We start from the raw sequence: 11,536 nt of genomic DNA on the forward strand, positions 1-11,536 counted from the left end.
CACCCGCCCCCCCACCAAATACAGTCTGTCATTAGAAATCCTGACTGTCACGGTGATGCCGTTCTTGGTGGGCAGTGTTTGTTGCCTCATTTCTTTTAATTTTATCTCCATTAGCTTAATTCTTTTTTAATATTTCCATCTAACGAACTTTACAGCCCATTTTGTCTCAGTGTCTTGCTAAGCGAGTTTTATGAAGCAGGCAGTTCCATCTGAGGGGGAGGGGTGCCATGATGGTGGGCAACGGTGCTATTGTCAGCTGATTTTTTAACATCCTCGCTCACAGTTTTGCTTCTTCGTCTAACACAAACAAACAAAACAACTGCACATAGTGTTCATTAACCAGGGCAGCTAATTAAGCTTGAGCTGATTGAGCTCTGAAAGGTTTACCTTCGCTGTCATTTCGCGCACCTCCTTTGCTCCTCACCAGAGACCCATTAGGCTCAACCTGTCTCAATTGAGACATGTAATGGAGGTCAGCACAGCCATCGGAAAACTTAGCTGCAGTCGATTTATCAATGCATGATTGTATTGATCATTACACACCGCGATGTTCTCATGAATTTGCTTTTCAGCACATAAATTAGTACAAAAAAATAAAAAATAATCAACATTTCTTGACCGACTCTTTTGTCAATGTGACGTCATCTGTATGTCAGATGGAGAACAGAAACGTTTCTATATCTTAGGTGATGTTTTGGCTCTGCTTCCTACTCTTGACTGTGAAGTGTCAGTGTGAATCCACTTGTCTATGAGCAAAATGGACCTTGGCCCCTCCCTAATGTCACTTATTTAATTGCAGTGCATGAGTATACAGGGGTGCAAAGCCAGTTTCGGCTGCTCATGTCGTTGTAGGATCAGCAACATGACTAACGGCCATTGGAAGACCCGGGAGCACCTGCAAAGGTTAAAGGTCACTTCCTACCTGGAGATGGAGTTTGGCACCAACGTTTGATTCCATCAGAGACTCCTGAGCTCTAGGCTGGTCTTTAACCTTCAGGCTAGGCTAGCCTCCCTTTTCTCCTTCATCTCCTCCTCCTCATCTTAGCAGTTACTCTTCCTCACCCCAGGGAGCGACAAGCTGTGTCTTCCTGCTGCGCAGACCTCTCCACTTTGGTGTTTAATTATCAGGGAGCCTGAGAACTTGCCTCTACTGTATGATGAGCTTGAGCGTTTAGAAGGCCTCACCTTTAAACTCTGCAAGTTCAGAAAGCCTTTGGAAGAAGGGGCTGGTCACCATATTTAAGAAAATGAGCAGATAGAACTGTAAGTACTCAATTGTCTCAGACGTTTTGCTATTAGTGTTGACTTCTAAACGGAATCGAATGGTTACTGCACGTACTTTTCCGAGATAAAGATGTCATAGTCCGACAAATACTAAATCCATTTGGATCAAAATGGTACTTGGAGAGTAATTATTTAGCACTTTACCTTCGAAAGGTATCACCAGTATGGTGTCCGTGGTCACCAAGTTGCCTGTTCTAAAAATAGCTCACCTCATGGTTTATTTTGAACTGGATCCCTTGCTGTGCCGTGGATAACCGTGCTGTTTGGTACTTTAACTAGCCTACTCACTGGCCAGCGCAATCTTCCTCCTTTATATTGTAGTTAGCATTTAGCCGGCTAGCTCTCGTCATTAAATGGTTTCCTTGAAGCTAAACTGCACACATGCACAGAAGGATGCCTAATTCATACGAGAGTGCAACAATAATTTGGATTTCTAAATTTGTTGCTGGTCAGGGGTCCACATCCCACAGTATATATATTCAATACTGAAAGAACACATGCAAATTCATAAGCAACCCTGTTGATGTGTTTCTGCAAGAACAGGAAAGCCTGACCAAATGCTCCCCGTGTTGGCGTCTGCTCTGAGGTAGCAACACTCAGAAGTTCAGTTCAAAGCTGCTCTAGAAATGAGAACTTGGCCATGATCAAAAGCAACAAAACCTGAGCACAGTTTGAGGACAGCACGACATAAGAGCCGTCAGAACGGCGATATGAATCTGCTCTGTAATTCGGAGAAAAAGATTAGAAGAAGATAATGGTCTCATATCTCAAAAGTTAACAGTGAGGCCGGCGTGAACTGTGAATAATCTTATAATTACTGATCTAATGCCATTAGGCCTGACAGAAATAGAGAAAGCAACGCATGGGTGGGGTGCCGTTAATCACCGAGCGCTGCTCGTCGGATCATCAGTACCGGGGTGCGTGCTGGGGCCACGACTGATGATAGGTATATGTTTAAATGACATCTTAAAGGAACATTACGCCGCACTCATATTTGGTTAACATCCCCTGCCAAATGGTTCAAATGTGGCACTTTCCTAATGCGCCTCCATTTGCAGCCTCCGCCTTTTCCTTGCAGGGCAATCCAGACTTTTTGTCACTGTTTGCCCGCTTAAATGATTACCAATCTTTGAAAGAATTTGGTTGACCTGGGAAGAAACGAATTCCTAAGAAATATTCCTCATATTTGTATCCAGCATTTTATGCTTAGGTCAAGAGAGAGAGAGGAAACTTAGAAGTGAATGGATGGATGTGGGTGTCAATACTGCTTGATGTGCTTTTGTCACATCAATAGATATTTAAAGAGAGTGACACAAACACTTTTTTACATTTCCAGATTTGTTGATGTGGCATCTATCTATCTATCTATCTATCTATCTATCTATCTATCTATCTATCTATCTATCTATCTATCTATCTATCTATCTATCTATCTATCTATCTATCTGTCTGTCTGTCTCTCTCTCTTTCTCTATCTCTCTCTCAATCTATCTCTCGGTCACTCTCTCTTTCTCTCTCAGCCTCTATAACATGCAGAGCTAGCACACATGAGAACAACGCAGGACTTTGACGCTAATGGTCCCTCCCTAGATGAAGTTCCGAACTATTCCGTTTTCATTTAGTTACATTTTTGGGCCCCCAGAGCCAAACTTTTGATTACACAACCTGCCATCTCTGCTGGATGTTGGTCTTTTAGGGAAAAAACACAGCTCATAATTAGGGAAACATGCAGATGGACTGAGTGAGGGGCGATAGCGGCGGCCTCGCTGGACTGCTGTCTGGGCAGGGAAGGCCCATAATGAAGCGGGGGGGAGGAGTGGGGGAGGTTTGGGGGCTTTCCACATCTTTTGGTAGGTTTCTAACTTGACTTCTAGCCTGTTAGCTTTGTTCTGTATCAAGGGAGAAATACTTGCCGTGTGTGTGTATGTGTGTGTCTGCGTGCTGGCATGCTAAGGTGACAACAGCTGTAATGGCAAGCGAAATGTTGTTCCTGGGCCTTCAATGTGGGCTTGATTGTGTCTGTATCTGGCTGGTTGAGGTTAATTAAATAGATAACATGTTGTGCAGGTACCATCATCAAAAAAAGGACAAAAACACGCTATTCTGGCTCCACCCACTCACTTTTTACAGGCGAACTCAGATGGCTTCTCTTTCTGCTGCAGCTCTGGTTAACTCTGGGTTCTTTGCTTGTCATTTTTATGTACTTGTTATGTTTTTGTTTCAATTACATTTGCTTTTGTTCCCTCATGTGCCCTTTTTGTCTCCACCTGTTGTCATCATCCGTGTCCCTTGTGTTTGACCAATCAGCTCCCTCAACCCTTTGTGTCTTGTCCAGGTGTTTCTCATTGTCTCATCTCTTTGCTTCTATTTAGTTCCCTGGGTTCTGTCAGTCTTTGTTGGATTTGTTGGATCATTGTGTGTGTCTGTGTGCTCCTGTCATGTTTTGTTTGTGGCGTAGGTTGTTGTTACTTTGGTTTCCTGTGGTTTTTAGGACTTTGTATACTTCAGTTATTTTTTTTCCAGTGTACTCCTATTTGTACTTGTTTTCAACACATTTTGCTCAGTCCACCCAAACCTCCTGCTTTTTGGGGTCCTCCACCTACCACCTCGCAAAACGTGACAGTACTTTGCTTTTTTTTTTTTTTTTTTTAATCATTTCATCTGACCCTAAAACAGATAAGATAAAAAGATGAAAAAAAATGAATGGATGAATTTCGATCAGTTTACGTTATTCATCTATTTCTGGACAGTTTCATGGAATATTTGGAGTTTTCGAAAGAAAGCTTATTGCACTCCAGTGGGACAAATGAATGATTCATTTCTGATATTGGGAAGTGGAAATAGCATTTGCTGAATTTGGAGAAAATTACATGTTAATGTAAGAAGTGGAAGTTATTAGTATATTGATACTGTACGTAGAAGGGTGGTACTTATAATGTGGACATATTTTTTGTGTACAGTATAAGTTCTTTTGCAACCTGGATAATGAAGTGCGAAAAATGAATGAACATTTTATTTTCATGACAAAAATGATGTTAGTTCAAAATATTATCTAGTAAAAGAAGCCCAAAAATATTTCCCATTACAGAGTGTGGTCGAAAATGGCCACAAACAAGCTGAAAGGCTTGTAAAATCACGCCTGGGTGCCGTAGAAAAAAAATGAAACAGAAACAAGTTAGCTCAGCAATGGAAAGTAGTGCAAGTATTTTGTGGTGTTCATGGTTGTCTTGTCAAAGCACGTCACTGTGACATCCGGTGGCGATGACACATTTCATTCAAATGTGAAGTTTCACTGGGTACATACGGGCTGCTAGGGTGACACACTCGCAAATTTACAACTCGCTAGTGTCGCTTGACTATGTGTGTGCGTGTGTGTGTGTGTGTGTGTGTGTGTGTGTGTGTGTGTGTGTGTGTGTACTTGCTTGCAAGTGTGCGCGTATTTTGAGTGGAAACAACGCCGCAGCAGCCAGCGATCCCTCGAGAGCCTCCATGTCATGTCGAAAATACCATAACATGTGCATTACACTTAAGCGATTCCTCTTCCATCTGCTAAGTATGACAGCATTAGCATAGCCGTTTAATTAGTAGCGTGCTTCAAGCGTCCCCCCCACCCGCCCCCTTTTAATCACCTCACTGTATTTACTCAGGCGCCGACAGCAGACGGACTAATTTAGACACCAAACAAGAACGTAAGTGCTTTCTAAAAGCCATAATGGCAGTTACTTTTCAATATTGTTAAATAATCTATGACAATTATGTAACGGATGAAAACCGTTTGCGTTTTTTGGGGGGCCTGGGATCGTCTTAATTTGGGGCCTAAGAATGTGCGTTTTATTATTATTGATGACTCTGCGGGCAAAGGGTGTCTTTGTTTCGGCCGTCATCCTCTGATCTCTTTCTCCTTTCAAAATCAGGCCATCACGAGCGTTGTGCACGGCCGCTTGACTAATGGCCATTCTGTGTGAATTGCTCACATTTACATTAATGGACTTGATGTGAATGGAGGTTCATATCAAGCCTCATAGATTCTGTGCTGTGATTTTATTAATTGCAACAGAGACAGCGTTGTTTGTCGTCCTGACGCCAATTCAATTAAAATCCCATTTAGGGGGTAATAGATTAGATGGCGTAAACTTTATGTGCAAGACGCCTTGTGACTAATATGATGGCGCTACACGACTGACTGCTGTGTGTTTTTACATCAACCTACTGTGTATGAGCACAGCTCATTTCATTCCAAATTGTTTGTCGAGATTTTTCAAAGCCGATGTCATTTAAACAACAAAAGAAAAATTGCAGTGTAATGGTTCAGCAGGAAAGCGGACTCGAGTAAAGTGTGTGTCGTGACCACAGTTCCTCGCTGCTCCATCATGAGGGGATGATGGTCCTGTGCAAAATTCCGCAATAAGGCCGCCATGCGCACGAGGCACCTGCGACGCCGTCCTTGCCGACAAAAATTCGCAGTGTTGTTCACCGCCGCTACATGTCTGCTAATTCACCCGCAGGAGCACAGCGACGTGCACGGCGCCGTTCTCAGGGAGTGTTTTGCATTAAAAATCCTTTTGAGCCGATGTAAGTTTGAGAAGAAGAGGAATCCAGCTTTAATAATGCAACGCGCGAGACGGCGCAGCGCAATATACATTTTTAATTACTAAAGTGGCTAATATCTAGGTTTGGCTTTGAGGTTTTGTTCCATGAAATATTCATCCCTATTTTGTTCCCCGTAGCTCAGTCGGATACGCACACCTGAGTTGAGCGGAGGACGCAGAGGAGTGAGTGGCTTGGCGCATGCCAGCTTCAGGTGACAGATGCTGAATGAAACTTTTTGGGGAAACTTTTCCGTACAGTAAACTCACAAGTGATTTATTTTTATAGTTTACAGTTTTTCAGAATTTCGCCACATGACACAACACTCAATTTGTAAATGTAAAAAGGAAGTCAGAGGACATATTCCCCATGGCCCCATACTTTTAACAAACCGAAGCAAATTATTTGTGCCTTCAATCAAGCGCATTGACAAAAAAATAACAATCAGTGCAAATATACAAGCTATTTAAATATCTTCGAATGATTTAAGTCAAATCAAGGCAAAGTGCATTTCAAAGAGGAGAGTTTAGCACTACTGTGTTGCCCTGCAAAGATTGCACATACAACAGATTTTCACGCCCTTCTCGGAATTTGTGGAGGTGATGTAGAGTGCTTTTGCACTTGGGGGGCGTGGGAGGGAAAAAAGGGAATTTTTATGTGTGCAAAAGTTGTATTTCTTCAGTTTGTCTGTGCATTAATTGAGAGCCTTTCCTTTTTAGACAGAGTGCATTATTTATGACGGCCTCAAAGTCTAAAGGCTGACGCGCACGCGCACCAGCCAGCCTCAGCTCTCCTGACACCAACCTCGTCTCCTGAGTGCGCCAGCGAGTGCCGATCCCGCCTTACCTTAGCGTTCCCTCATAAATTAAATTTAGATGAACACCACTGGAAGCCGAGCATAAAGTAGCTGCGGCCTTAAAGTGGAAAAGTAAGTCATTAATCAATCATGTGTCTCCACCCACATCCCTGTTTTAAAAAAACCAATGTCCAAGGGAGAGCTACTAGTAACCGCAGTTTTACGTCCCACCTCTCCTTTCCCGGCGCTGTTTTACAAAGACCTACGTTGAGCCCAGAAGAGAGAGTCAACCTACCTAATTCCAGTCAGTTTTGATAACGTATTCCATTTTACAGCGCTCTCTCTTCTCATTCTGATGGCAAACACTTACATTCTCCTTTCTGGTTTGAGACGCGCGCGCATTACCGCAAGCGGTGCTCCTCTCTGAGCTGGAATTGTGAGACGACAGAACACGGCGGTTCCCTCATGCGTCCTGACGAAAGTTTACCACATTTTCAAAGTTCAGCCCGCACAACGTGATGTCAATTAAAGGTGACAAAAACTTGACTGCTTCCATATGGCTTGCAAACCACACAACTATGAGCGTCTTTTTTTTTTTTTTTTTTTCCCACACGAATGCTTCAGAAGAAGCCATTCCGACTCTGGATAAAATGCAGGTAGGGGATTTAGTCATGGTCCTCCATCAGTCTCCAGAAAGCAGCTTGCTAACAATAAATTGACAAACAATTACCGGTACTACTGCCCCACAATTACTCACTTTTGCTCAAGGATTTTACCCTACGACACTTGGTAGCATCTTCTCAGAGCGCACCCGGCAAATAAAAACTTCCTTTGGCCCCAGCGGGGTCCGACAAACAAACACATGAGGCGCTCCACTTCTTTTTGGGGAAGTAAAGAAGCAGCCCATCTCAACCAAGATACACAAATAACAAGAATAATCCTGTCTCTATGCGAGAAGCATTGACAATCCATTTTAAAGTATATGAGGAGTTGTGCCCCTGGGCTGAAGCAACAGGTCTTAGATTTGGTGGGCAACAGCTTAAGCTGCCTTTTAACATTGGTATGTATGTTCCTGTTGGTTGTTCAACGCCAAAGATGCCTTGGACTATGACCTTACTTCTGCCACTTATAGTTTTTCATATTTGTAGCTGAGTGGCGGTGCTCATTGAGCATGCTCATTGAGCTCATTCAACAAGAAATAGCAGTTAGAGGAATCCAACCAGAAAGCATCAACTCAGCATTTCCTCAAAAGCTCACTTAACTTGTGTCGCGCGGGCCGATCTGAAGACCACCTTTTACTTAGCGAGTGTTAACTTTACCTCACTCAGTTAATTTTGATGTGGGTCACATAACTCTGTTACATTTTTTAACAGATTCAAACGATAGAGTAATCCCTTTTTTTAATCTAATCAAAGCGATGATTCAGCGTCTGGCAAGAATGTTCTGAATTTCCTCCTGAGATGTTGTACCGTTGCCACAGGCGCTCCGTTGGTTGTCTGCATGTGCAACGCAGGTGAATCGTGGACAGACAGTGTCACGTATCAGACTGTAAGCCCTTAAATTAATCATCACCTCACATCCGTACCTCTCGGCGGCATGCTCCCTCTTGGCTGCCGAAGGCACTGAAGATCTGTCACACGTGGTAGAGAATCACAAAACTCATAGCCTAAGGGTAAGATTCATCCCACAGAACTTTCCACATATTTACCTGATCAGAGTGATGTGTGTGTGTGTGTGTAGTGTGTGTGTGTGTGTGTGTGTGTGTGTGTGTGTGTGTGTGTGTGTGTGTGTGTGTGTGTGTGTGTGTGTGTGTGTACACACAAACACTCCTGATGCAAGGCCCATCTGTCGCAAACCTGTAGCGCCCGCAAATCCTCCCCCCACCCTGCTCTTACACATATATATCCCCTCGGTCTTCTTGGTCCCCCACCCGCAAAATGAAACCCAGATTGATAGCACCGTCGTGCCGGCTGCACGCCGAGAGCACCACGTACCTTCAAACACACTGAGCCTTTGAAAACCAATACTCATAAAGAAGATTTGATGTGTCCCATATGTGATGCCACATTTGATTTCCGGTTCACACTCTCTTTGTTTGGACTCCCTTTTCCTACTGGAATTATCTGGACAGCTTTCTTTTAACAACTCAATCACAACAGAGTGCTCCGAATGACCACGCGACTGAATAATCTGTTCAGTATTATGACTGTTGATTGCAGAATTACACCGCTGGGTTTCGAGAAGACCACCCATATGCTGGACGTTCTTGGAAGTTTCACATGATGAAGTTCGCATTGCTAAAGTGCACATATGATGCTGCTAGGTTGTTGTTGTTTTTTTTTTTCACAGGTAAACACCCAAATAATTGTGAATTTATTTGTGATTATTTTATTGTGCTTGCAGCACACAAACACAGTATAGAATTTGACTTTTGTCATCCACAGCCAATGGGATTATTTGGACTCCGCAACTCTCCCCCGAGGGTCATTGTAGATTGTGGATGGATCCTTTTGAAAGCTGAAGGTTGTCTCTTCAGGTAGCTGAGGTCAAAGGTCATGTTTGCAGTCTGACACCTTAGTGATAGCTTGTCATGGACAATAGAGTTAAACAACCAATTCCGATGCATTGGTTGTTCCTCTGGTTGCGACACAGGCAACGGATTTTGATCATTTCTTCATGTACGTAGGACAGTTTAAAGACATAAGAAAATATCCACCCTATATTTAAGAGCTATAAAAATTGTCAGGAGCGAAAATCAATATTCTTTATTGGTAACCTTAAATCTGAATACAGGATGGGAACACATGACATCAAACAACAAAATGGAGCACATTTACAAATTTTGTTTTATTCATATATGTCTACACATATATATAAATATTCATTCCTTTTTCATGTCGCCTCAACTTTTCCTGGAAATCAAATTGCATTTGCAATTATAAAAAAAAAAAAAACACGCAATCCCACAGGGCATTTTTTGCTATAACTTTTCTTTATGTGTGTGATTGCATGTAAATCCCCCTCAGCAGAATAATGTTGACCCTTGACCCTGAGGGACGAGCCAAGCAGCCATCCCACACAACCGAGTAAGAAGTTAGTTTCAGGCTGCCTTGTTTCGAGCCACCCAGTGCATTGTGGGTAATCACGCGAAAACCGACGTGACAATCAAGTGTTTTTGTTTTCTGTGTTCTGACACCCACACAATAATTGACAATTTTAACACGAGTACTTGTCTGCTACTTCATTTAATTGGCGTTAGCCATTAATGTGTCTCAAAAAGTTTGTTTTTCTCACCCTTGTGGACGTTGAAATGTACACAAAAATGTAACTGATGATGCATGTTAGAGAAGGAAATAACACACCTGACTTGACTTTATTAAAACTTTGTGGAACACTAATTATTCTTAGAAAAGCAAAATGTAGCCAGATGAACTTTCTTCCCATTATCTCACTTGAATGTGGATTGGCTTCAAAGTTCCAATCTTTTTTTCTTTTTTTGTTTTACTTAACAATGCCTCACAAAGTCTGCGGGTGAAGGAAGTCATATCTCAGGTCATGCTCAGCTCCTTAATCAGCTCGAATTACAGTTTTCCACTTTTAGGCGAAGGGAGGGTTTTCCAGTGTTTTCTTGGATGGAAGCCACCACAGAGGCTGATAATCAAAAATCAAGAAACTGGACTTTTTCAAGGCTGGAGGGAGGCCAAATTCATCAGCAATGAAAACAAAAGGCATATTCTGTAAACTTAGGGCAAATATTTCTCACATGTTTTTCTTTAAAGATATACGTATTCGGCATATAGTCTATAGACGCTGTTGCCTAGTAGTTAGCACATCTGTTTCGCAGCTCTGAGGTTTAGAATTTTAATCTGTCGGTTTTCTCCAGGTGCTCCGGTTTTAAACAGGCCTTAAGTTAGTGGAAGACTCAAAAATGTTCCAAGCCATCTCTGATTGTCAAGTCCTCTTAATTTTCTTGTTTTAATCTTGCAATGGCATCTTAATTATTTCATTATTAGGATTTGTGACTTGTCAGCAAGTCGTTTTACGATGCCCTTGAATCCACTGACCACCACACGTGGACAGAGAGGAAGGAAAGCTGCAACGGGTTGATGAGGATGTGGCGGACATGTTGGCAGTCACGCTCTACTGTCGCCTTCTTTTTGACCGGAACTCATCCTCCCCTGGCGAGTGTCTCCCATCTGTTCCACCTCTGAGTGACCTGCTCCATGCCACCAAGCTAACAGTATCGTCCCAATAAATGAGTGGCATCTGCATCATCCAATTGCAATGTGGCTGGTTCTCTTGCTTTTGTGCCATCTAAGTGAAAACATCTCGGCGACGGAAGGTCTTTAAATTCTAATTACAAAGCAGCTTTACGATACCTCAGAGGAGTGAGACTAAGTGTTTGATCTTCAATGCGTCTGCTGGGGCTTCATCGCCTTCTCCACTCCTGGCGCTTCACCTCTCGTTTTTATTATTATTTTTTTTTTTGCTCAATCACTATCCTTCCCATTGTGTCTCCTCTCTGACGTCTTTCGCTGTCCTGACTTCCATTACATCCTCAACAACTTTCTTGTTCTGCAAAGTTGATTGATCCACATAACAATGTACAGTATGTTCCATGGCTGCAGTTTCATCATGTGCCCATGAGGAATCTAACGTATACATGTGTGACACAGGCCAGGAAGTAAGCTTCATCAACCTGTTTTTACTTCTCCTTTTTTTGCCGTTCTTCATATTACCCTGTCCTCCCCCTCCTCTCACTGCCTCTGCCGTCTCCTTGGTTTTTAAACCGTTGTTTAAGGATGCGAGGAGCGTGTGTGTGTGTGTGTGTGTGTGTGTGTGTGTGTGTGCGTGTGTGGGTGTGTGTGC

This window comes from Hippocampus comes, unplaced genomic scaffold (genome assembly GCF_001891065.2).
Source record: "Hippocampus comes isolate QL1 unplaced genomic scaffold, H_comes_QL1_v1.1 scaffold174, whole genome shotgun sequence".
NCBI classification, from domain to species: domain Eukaryota; kingdom Metazoa; phylum Chordata; class Actinopteri; order Syngnathiformes; family Syngnathidae; genus Hippocampus; species Hippocampus comes.